Source organism: Hesperophylax consimilis, unplaced genomic scaffold (genome assembly GCF_061612785.1).
Source record: "Hesperophylax consimilis isolate HC1 unplaced genomic scaffold, BYU_Hcon_1.0 scaffold_32, whole genome shotgun sequence".
Taxonomy (NCBI): Eukaryota; Metazoa; Arthropoda; class Insecta; order Trichoptera; family Limnephilidae; genus Hesperophylax; species Hesperophylax consimilis.
The window spans coordinates 1,182,825-1,193,793 of record NW_028301262.1 but is presented as its reverse complement, the minus strand read 5'-3'; the positions used below and the strand labels follow the sequence as shown (position 1 = coordinate 1,193,793).

The 10,969-nt window shown below is 37.6% G+C and overlaps 1 long non-coding RNA gene across 1 annotated transcript; it reads right to left on the bottom strand.

The window, feature by feature from the left end:
* Positions 1 to 202: 202 nt before the first annotated feature.
* Positions 203 to 6,085, bottom strand: LOC149409266 (uncharacterized). Its single transcript, XR_016305222.1, has 4 exons — positions 5,918 to 6,085; positions 3,454 to 3,618; positions 2,953 to 3,141; positions 203 to 1,363 (listed from the first exon to the last, which is right to left on the bottom strand). It is a non-coding gene; the product is annotated as an uncharacterized LOC149409266 (long non-coding RNA).
* Between the last annotated feature and the right edge of the window lie 4,884 nt (positions 6,086 to 10,969).

Genomic DNA, 10,969 nt, shown 5'->3' with positions numbered 1-10,969 from the left:
TTTCGTTGCTTTCCCAGAAACAAAATATCTCATAATAATATTGACGTCAGTTTTACAACAATTCATAAAAGATTTAAATAAAACTGGGAATATCTAAATATTTATTTCACAAATTCTATCGACGGATGTAAGGGAAAATCTTAAAGAAACGGATGAGAGATTTCGATTTAATGTATTTATTTAAACGCTTAGATTTCCCTTTATTGAATATGAATAGTTGCAGTCGGGACACTAAATCAGTTTTTCTCAAATGTGTGTCGACAAGTGAAGTCTAAGATATACCTTTCTTGAACATGAATAACTGCAGTCGGACATGGAAAAGGTTTTTTCTCCACTGTGGGTAAATATGTGAACTTTAAGCTGTCCCTTTTTTGAACATGAATAGTTACAGCCGAAAACGGTTTTTAACCACTGTGGGTCAGCAAATGACTTCTTAGATTTCCCTTTATTGAACATGAATAGTTACACTTGGGGCAAGAATACAGTTTATCTCCACCGTGTATAAATATATAGATTTTTATGTGTCCCTTTCTGGAAAATGAATAGTTGCAGTCGAGACACTAAAACAGGTTTTCTCCAGTGTGTTTCAGCAAGTGACGTCTTAGATATACCTTTCTTGAACATGAATAGTTGCAGTCGGGACATGAAAACGGTTTTTCTCCAATGTGGGTAAGCATGTGAATTTTTAGTTGTTCCTTTGATGAACTTGAATAGTTGCAGTCGGAACATGAAAACGGTTTTTCTCCACTGTGGGTCAGCAAGTGACGTCTTAGATTTCCCCTCCTTGAACATGAATAGTTGCAGTCCGGACATGAAAAAGGTTTTTCTCCACTGTGTGTAAGCATGTGAAATTTTAGTTGTCCCTTTGTTGAATATGAAAAGTTGCAGTTGCTACATGAAAAAGATTTTTCTCCACTGTGGATAAACATGTGAACTTTTAGCTGACCCTTTGTTGAACATGAATAGTTGCAGTCGGGACATGAAAAAGGTTTTTCTCCACTGTGGGTAAACATATGAACTTTGAGATTTGTTTTTGTTGAACATGAATAGTTGCAGTCGGGACATGTAAAAGGTTTTTCTCTAATGTGAGTAAACATATGAATATTTAGTTGTCCCTTAGTAGAACTTGAATAGTTGCAGTCAGAACATGAAAAGGGTTTTTCTCCACCGTGTGTAAACAAGTGAATTTTTAAATCAGTCTTTCGAAAACATGAAAAACGGCATTTGGAACATGAAAAGGGTTTTTCTTCATTATGGGTAAGCAAGTGCTGTTTTAACGATGAATTTTGAATGCAAGAATAGTTACAATGCGGACAAGAGTGTCGTTTTTCTCCAGGATGTTTCTTCAGGTTCACCAATAAGTCTGAAAAGAATGGGCATAAAGCTTAGTTAGTGATGCACAAATAAAAAAAAAAAATATGTAAATAAAAAAAATCGGACGAGCATGGTTAACTGATGGTTAATATTATTAGTATATATATATATTTTTTTAAATTTTTATTATTTTAATATAGATCAAAGTTACATTAATACATACATATTTTGCAAAATATAATATTTAGGTACATAATTGGTCATGTATACCTTATCAGAAAAGAGGAGCTCTTGTTCCTGATAAGGGAGCCACGATTCTTACTTAGATTCAATGTTATAATATTATGTTATGTGTAATATATAAATATAATATATTTATAATATATTTATATACATATATTTTTTTTAATGTAAGTTTTTTTGGAAAAAAAGTTTGATTTAATAATATATTATATTAATAATATTTTTAATAAATAAAAATGGTTAATTTTAAAAATTAAAAATCGGCCGCCTGTTTATTTTTTTCAAAGCGTAAATATTAATGTAACGATCTATATTAATTAAAATGTCAATAATCGTTTGTTTAATATCTTAAGTCTCCGAAAGTTCTACACCGAATGCTTTAATATTTTGACACAAAGTTGAATTGAATCCTATAATTTCTATCCCCGCTATATCCGATTTTTTGACAAAATGATCTGAGTATGACATCTTGTTCACATTTTTGCGAGCAACAAGAGGAGCCTAAAATTGAGTTTCAAAACCCTCCTTATCATGACCAAAAACCATGTTAAAACTGCGAGTGAGAAACCAAATCCGCTATATCATACAGAAAGTCACTATCAAAACCCGCTATATCGGATTCAACGAATCGCAAGCAGTTATTTTGCCAAAATACAATATGGCCGCCGCTCTGACGCCACGCTCGTGTGTCAAAATGATCTACGCGTGAGTTTCTAAACCCGCCATGTCGACTCAGTTGACTTTCAAAATCACGAAGTGAGTATCAAAATCCGCTATATCCATTTTATTTATCGAAATTACTTAATTATTGCTAGACATATATAGAAAAATAAATGCTTTTCGAAATTTTATTACTCCAATTCATTATATAAAAAATTGTAATGCATTTACTTATGTACGCTAGAGATGTGACAGTTTTTTGCGGTTTTCTCCAAATCAATGAAAGTTGATATAGCGGGTATAGAAATTACACGACTCAATTATAAAACGCGTGTATTTATATATTATAAAGATGTCACCTGTGATAGGAAAAAACATGTTTTTTGTAAACCAGCGCCATCTGTTATACAAACTTGTTTAATTAACAGTGCCTTTTGTTGGACGCAAAAGAAACACGCGCTAATATTTCACTATCTACACAGATAGACTGAGCACAGCAATGCGTGTAGATAGTATATGAAAAACATGCATGTTACTTAAATCACATACTAGAAGAGGTCTTTTGAGAAAATGGGAGATTGTGTATAATAAATAAAAAGTTTGCTTTATTTGACAGTGAAGATAAATTTAAAGGAAAATAACACAATAAATAATGAACGGTTGGGACGTCATTAACAAGATAAACGTCCTGTCTTGGAAACAAGAAAGAATTCCGAACATCTGAAACCAACATACCTTTGTAACCCAACTTGGAGGTTGTCGGAGTACTCTCCGCATACTGCAAACACTCAGTCTTCACGTCCGGGTGGTAGATAACTATATCTGTATACGATATTTCACATCCACCCTCTTCCTGGGACACTGGTTCCACCTTGATGGACACACTGTTGGGAAGACCCATTGCCTCCTGGTAAATGGTCGCAGCTAAAAATAAATAACATAATAATCACTTACGGTTGGAACGAAATATGTAATATCTCGGAGGTAAACTGGACCACCTACAATAAATATCTCTGACGTAACATGACCTCGTGCATCAAAGATGTCAAATATCAAGATGGAGAAAGGTTAATCAAATTATACAGACAGTTAAACAAGTTATAATGTTATCACATAAAGCTTAAAATGCTTTTTACAAAAAGGTAAATAGTAATGGTTCAGTTGAAAGTTTGTTAATTGTGCTTCCTATCGTATTAGTCATTCAATTACATGGAATTAAATTATTATGCAACTTACTACTCGCCGCGTACTGCGAACATTCCTTCTTCACATCCGGGAGGTAGATATTTATATCCGTAAACGACATTTCACCTCCACCCTCTTCCTGGGACCCTGGTTCCTCCTTGATGGAAACATTCTCTAGGTTGGGAAGATCCATAGCCTTCTGAAAATTGGTCCCCGCTAAAAATAAGTTACACAAAAAGTTACTATAATTAGGTTATACTCATCACCTTCAATTGGAACGAAATATTCAAATTATCGGAGAGGTAAATATCCGAGATGGTTATTTGACCTCGTGCATCAAAGATGGCAAATATTAAGATGGAGAGCAAATGTTCAAAAATGTTGTCAGTTATACGAGTAAGTGTAATTGAAATTCAAGCTTCCGGCAACCGTCGTGTCGAAAGGACGTCTTGTTAAGCTATGTCGTGCAATGTATGTTATATCATAATAAAGGAGTGCCTCGCGTTTATCCAAAACAAGGCGGGCACTCTGATGAGATTGCCATCACGCAATTATGTACCTCCGCCTTCTCGGAAAAGGAAATAAAGAACGGGAAGACTATCTTGTTAGACAAACACACAGGTAAAACAATGCTGGAGTGGGCTGCCACATCGGAGGTCTAACTATAGGTATTAACAATATGAGCTACGCAGATGATATGGTTCTGATGGCACCGTCAATAAGGGGATTACAAATTCCCCTAAAATCTGTGAAGAATTTGCACACGAAACCAACACGATTTATAAGGCGAAAAAAACACCAATGTTGGTCATAAAACACAGGGATGCACAAAAAACATTAACCCCGCCTTTTTGAATGGTGAGCTTCTGAAAATAGTATAAACCACAAAATATCTAGGACATGTCATCAACAATAAGCTAACGGATGATGAAGATATTGACAGGCAGAGGCGAGTATTGAGTATGACATGTAACGTGCTCAGTGGAAGATTTCTCTCAATGGAAGGCTCTGCAGTCCACGAGTGAAAAGGACGCTCTTCTTAGCCTTTTGCACCACCCTGTACACATGCGAGGTCTGGGCAAACTTCAAAAAAAGAACAATGGAAAAGCTTCGGGTGCAATATAATAACGCATACCGATGTTCAGACTTCCCAGGCACTGCAGTGCCTCCTCAATGTTTACAGAAGGGCGACTTCCAGGATTTACAGCTTTATTAAGAATCAGGATTGCAGGACTGAGGGGAAGGATAAACCATTCCGGAAATATTCTCATCATAGAATCCCTTCTGTCTTCGGGATCGAGCATTGAAGACCATTGGAGAGAGATAATTGCTATCACAATCTTAGATCCGATGGATTCCTGTGCTTCTTAGCTTTGATCTCATTTTAATTTTAGTTTAATTTTTTTTATTCTATTAATTTTTATTTTTTTATTTCTGTTGTCTTATTTTTTAGTTTCATATTTACAATTATTTATAAAATACCTTTGATGTAAATATTATATGTACTTATACCCTCTATGGGATGTGTGGGATTGCACTCACCTCCCCACATCCTGGAATAAAGAATAATAATTATAATCAATATTATTATAAAGGAAAAATATTTATTTTACAAGGGTCCCATTGAAAGTTGTATTAGTCATTCAATTATATGGAATGGAACAGGTTTAGTGATTTAGCAGAGGTACCCGAGTTCATCGGTGAAGTGTGTCCAGGATGCGCCTGCCCACCCTTTGACCTCTTTAACTGGTCTCTCGACCAATCGCCTTGCCCGCAGCAGCGGGAGGGATATATTTATATGTCACTTCTGGACACATTTATCCCTAGATTCATACCCATCCCTCAAACCATTTTCCTTCCCTGAACTTCATCTCCTTAAAAAGGCCCTCCACACAGCATCCTCAAAGTTAAAATGAGGGTAATTATTTTCGTCTGGGCCTCCTTTGTGATGTAACTGTGGGTAAACATGACTGGCACTAAATATACTTAACCGGATTAATATAACCGACTTAAATGAGTTATTATATTGACCGTATCCACGCCAAGTGTAGAACTGACAAATTTACTATGTTGTAGATTTGAGTGAGTCGAACCAGTTGCTTCTGTATCAACTGAGAGGTACTCTCAGTATCACCCTGGTAAAAGATCATCATTCAGAATAGATAAGTTGCTTTAAATGGCATTAGCCGTGTTTCGTGACCAGATGAGAAAACGCAAGACAAAATATACTATGTAATTCCTAACGAAATTGACTAATAATTGGTATATGTTAAAGTTTTTCGCTCAGTGGAAATATAAACTAACTAATCACTCGGTTGGCATTTGTAACAACGGCTCTAAACCTACAATGAACAACCCCTTGAACCGTCTGTTGCGTGTTAACCTGGTTGGTGTTGGTTAGCTCAACATGTTATATCGCGAATGTTGTTTATGTGATATATTCTTATAAAAAACATGCACCAATTGAAGGGCTTAGGTCTTGATCAATATAACATGAACCAACTAACTTACGTACAAGGCAACAGTTCCAAAGGTTTGAAGAAACGTCACTAGAAAAGTAGAAATTCAAGAATGCGGCATAGAAATGTTTTGTACACTGAAGTGACACAAAACTGTATAAATATAACACAAATAGTGCTCATTTAATACGATGTTATTTCAGGAAAGGGGAGCAATAATACTATTGTGCGACAATGCAAGACGCAATGGAAATGTCACTAGAGGTGGTCGATTTTCCAATCCGAGTTACAAGGAACTGGTTCCGCTGCTGTCACTGGAACCGTCGAAATTATGTTTCTGAGGCACCGGTTATTGCTGGACTCGGTTCCTCTTAGAATATTATTTATCAAATAAAACTAATTGAAAAATCGTATTGAAGTGCAACATATTGTTTGAAATTCTTAATGAACCTGTTCCCTTCCCCAAAAAAAATCTCTGTCAACCCCCTGTGGTTTTTTAAAAATGGGTTCCTTAGTTGTCACTGGAGCCGTGTTTTTTTTTCGATTATAAAACATATAATTTCAAAAAGAACAGGATACATGAATTTTCCTAAGCATGAGTGCGAATTTGTAACAATAAGCTGAATTTCCGTGAACATGAATGATCGCAGTAAGAAGAATGGGTTTTGCTTAGTATGACTACGAATGTGTTTTCTTAAGCTTGACTTTTGTGAACATGAATATTTACACTAAGAAAATGAGAATGGTTTATCCTAAATATGAGTGATAATGTGTGTAATAATTACGGTAAGAATGGTTTTTCTTAAGTATGAGTGCTATTGTGTCTCATTAAACGTGACTTTCGTGAACATGAATTATCGCATTAAGAACATGAAAATGGTTTATCCATTGTGTGAATGCAAATGAGAGTAATTAAATTTTTCTTTTGTGAATATGAATAGTTACAGTAAGAACATGAGAATGGTTTTTCCTTAGTATGAATGCGAATTTTTGCTATTAAACTTGACTTTTGCGAACATGGATAGTTACAGAAATTTAATTTCAGTTATAACATATGCATTAGAATAGGTTTTGATTAATTTCATTAGGGGTTCATATGTTTAGAAACATATTACAATATGATTTGAAAATTTACCTGCTGTCTTATTAAAAAAGATGCCGGTGGGGCCTGGCATAAAGAAGGCTAGAAAACACTGATTTAGAGAGTGTTTTTTTTATGAACGGAATCGTTTACGAGGAACAGGTTCCATTGCTGTCACTGAAACCAAATATCTTAAAACAATTCGTTGTTTAAAACGGGAAAAACTCCTTTTGGCAAATCTTTTGATACCCATATCGGAATTTATGTTTTTTGGACTTTCTTACGGTTAATACTGGGCCATCGATACATGATCATAGTGAAACATGTATTCATTGTTTTTGAAGGAACTTGTTGAAAAAAACAATTGATACGGAAAATGGAAAAAAATGCCACATACAAGCTTAAGTGTTTAATATACTTAAAAAAGACCCTCTGTTTCACAAATTCTATCGACGGTTGTAAAGAACTATCATAAATAAAAGATGATCAGCTTGGATTTAATATGTGTATTAATGTAGGCTTTTAAATACATAGATATAATTTTTTAAAAGAACTATATTACATGTGGGATTATAATAATCTTATAATCATAATAACAAACTGATAAAGGGATTAAAACTGAATAGAAGTTTATTTGATTTTTAAAGAAAGAAATGTTCTTAAAGTCCGATTATGATTATAATTAGAATAAAACATCACGAATTTTTGCTGTGACGATTCGGGTAGTTTGATTAACAACACTAAATCACTGTGATTAACAACAGCCATTAGAATATTTAATTATTTTACGTGCCTTAAAAATGTATACCTACTGTATTGTGTAATTTTTGTGATTGCGTGTTGAATAAAGTGACGAGAGAGAGGAATAACAATATTCAAGAATGCTTCTGATCAGAGTAATGTCAACGTTTTAATAATAAACATTAGATCTTTGTATGATGTGGAGACATGTAAGTGCTTTATTTGTAATAACTTCAACGAAAGAAAACGACGACCGGTTCTATTTATTAATGATACTTTTGAAAGAAAAACATTGTGATCAAATAAAGAAACTATGTCATCGATAAATAGTAAATAGCGAATCAGACACTTCCGAACTCTTCAAACATTTGAGCGATACTATTGATGATCTCTTGCCCCGCTACCCTTCGGCCGAGTTTATTATTCTGGGGGACTTCAATGTTTATAACGAACCGTGGTTGAAGTTCTCAGGCCCAACGGACTCGGCTGGCCGACAGGCGGAATCCTTTGCCATTTGCTACGGATTAGAGCAATTGGTTCAGGAGCCTACAAGGGTTCCTGATGTCCAGACTCACCGCTCCAATCTGTTAGACCTATTCTTAACTACTGTGCCACACGGTTATAAGATTTACGTCACAGCGCCTCTGGGATCATCCGAACATGCCTAGTGACGACATCAATCCCCGTTAACCTCAGACCAACCAATGAGAGGCTGAGGAGAAAAGTGTGGCACTATAGGTCAGCAGATTGGTTCGGTATGCGGGCACATTTCAACACTTTTCCGTGGTCAGCTGTTTGTTTTCGGATATCGGACCCTTCAAGATGTGCACAGGAGATTGGTGAAGTCATCAAATCGGCGATGGATGGCTTCATACAATCGACTACTAAAGAAACTGGTGTGAGCTCAAAGCCGTGGTTCAGTCGATGATGCTCCGAAGCAGTTCGACGAAAAAACGCGGCTTACCGAGGCTACAACACATCTCGAACGCCCGAAAGCAGATCAGCATACAACAAATCGGCAAAGGAATGCAAGAGAATCATTAATAGGTCAAAATTCGAACACGACCTGCAGATCAGCAAAAAGCTGGCTGCCTGCCCGCATGGCAGCAGAGCATTCTGGTCGCTTGCGGGCTAAATAGGTCGAAATTTTCGCCAACCCAGTTTGCCACCTCTTACCAGACCTGACGGCTCACTAGCAAACACCGCCACCGAAAAGGCTAACCTATTAGGGAAAATGTTTTCGGAAAACTCGACCCTCGATGACGGGGGTGCTGTTCCGCCGTCGGTTCCTCACTGCGGCTTCTATTTGAAAAAGCTGAGGATCCGGCATCGTGATGTACTCCACGTTAAACGGGGGCTCGGTGTTAACAAAGCTAGTGGACCTGATGGAATACCTGCCCTGGTATTGCAGAGGTGTGCTGCGGAAATAGTTCCAGTTTTGACAAAGCTCTTCAAAATGTCCCTGAAGTGTGGCACTGTGCCCTCTGGTTGGAAAAATGCGGTCATTCACCCTATTCCCAAGAAAGGTGACAGCTCCAACCCGGCCAACTACCGCCCCATAGCGATCACATCAGTTCTGTCCAAAGTGATGGAACGTGTGATCAACGACAAACTGCTCACATACCTCGAGAAGAACAAAATTATTAACGACCGTCAATATGGATTCCGGCGGAACCGCTCGTGCGGTGATCTTCTCGCGTATGTGACGCATGTTTGGTGGTGGTGCCTGGAACGTCATGGTGAGGCCCAAACGGTCGCACTAGACATATCCAAGGCCTTTGACCGGGTCTGGCACCGAGGACTTGTCAACAAATTGCCTTCTTACGGACTTCCCGCATCCCTGTGTACGTGGATTGCTGACTTTTTAAGGGATCGGTCGGTTCAGGCGGTTGCTGACGGTTTCACCTCTTCCTCGCACTCTATAAATGCTGGCGTCCCCTCAGAGATCGGTTCTGTCTCCGACTTTGTTTTTGTTGCACATCAATGATCTTTTTACATGTGCACCGATTCATTGTTACGCTAGCTTTTTGTTTGACAAGCTATAGCTTTTTGTTTGACAAGCTATAGCTTTTTGTTTGACAAGCCCCCAAAGAGCACACAAACTCCAACGGCTCGGAGGGCTTTGAAGCAGAGAATGGACGGTTATCTCGAGAGTATTTCCTCCTGGGGTAAAAATAATCTCGTCGAATTTAATTTTTCAAAAACCCAATCCTGACTGATTACGTCTAAAAGGGATCCAAATGATAATCTAGTCTCCTTCAAGGGAAGCAATCTTCCGAACAGGCCTTCCATTGATATGCTTGGTGTAACTATAAATGACCAGCTGAGGTATGGGGGCTCCATCGAAGCCAGAGTAAAGTTGGCCTCTCAGAAGCTGGGCGTACTGTACAGGACCCGCAGATACTTTAATAGTAGACAACTGCTGACCCTGTACAAATCGCAAGTGCGCCCTACTGTCGAATTCGGCAGCCATCTCTGGTCCGGAGCCCCAAAATACCTGAAAAAAACCCTTGACTCTGTGCAGAAACGGGCGGTCCGTTTGATAGATTCCCCAATCTTAACAGACGGACTGCAATCTTTAGAGCACAGGCGTCAGGTATGTATGCTGTCCTTGTTCTATCGTTATTACAATGGGAGATGCTCTGAGGAGCTAGCGTCATTGATCCCTTCGGCACCGGTGCGTAGTCGGGATACTCGCCAAACGTGCGCCCGACATTTGTACACGGTTGACATTTGTTACATGAGAACGGGTCGCTTCTACGATTCGTTTTTAAGTTCAACAGCTCGGCTGTGGAACGAACTGCCGGCCTCTGTGTTTCCTCCCTCCCACAACATGGGACTCTTCAAGACCCACTCCTTCCTCTCCACAAAAAGACCCTACACACAGCATCCCCAAAGATGACATAGGCCCTGAGGGAAATTATTTCCTTCAGGGCCTCCTGTGTGGAGTTAATAATAAAAAAAAATACAGAATCAGACCAACATGAACATAAAAACCTTGACGTACCCCACTAGAAACATCAAACTCTTGCAATACATGGCTAGATATTTTTACTGATAGTTTTCCAGACGTTTAATATGTCTCACGCAATTTCAGTGGATTAATTTTGATCTAAAATACGTTTTACGCCAAGAGCTTGAATAAAGTTCAAGCTTAGAAATAATTCAACAGTGAATTAATTAGTTGAATAACATGGCAATTAAATTACAATTAAAACAACTTCTAATCAACCAAATAATAATTATAAGTTTGAATTTATTTTTTTACGTATCATACATATTAGTA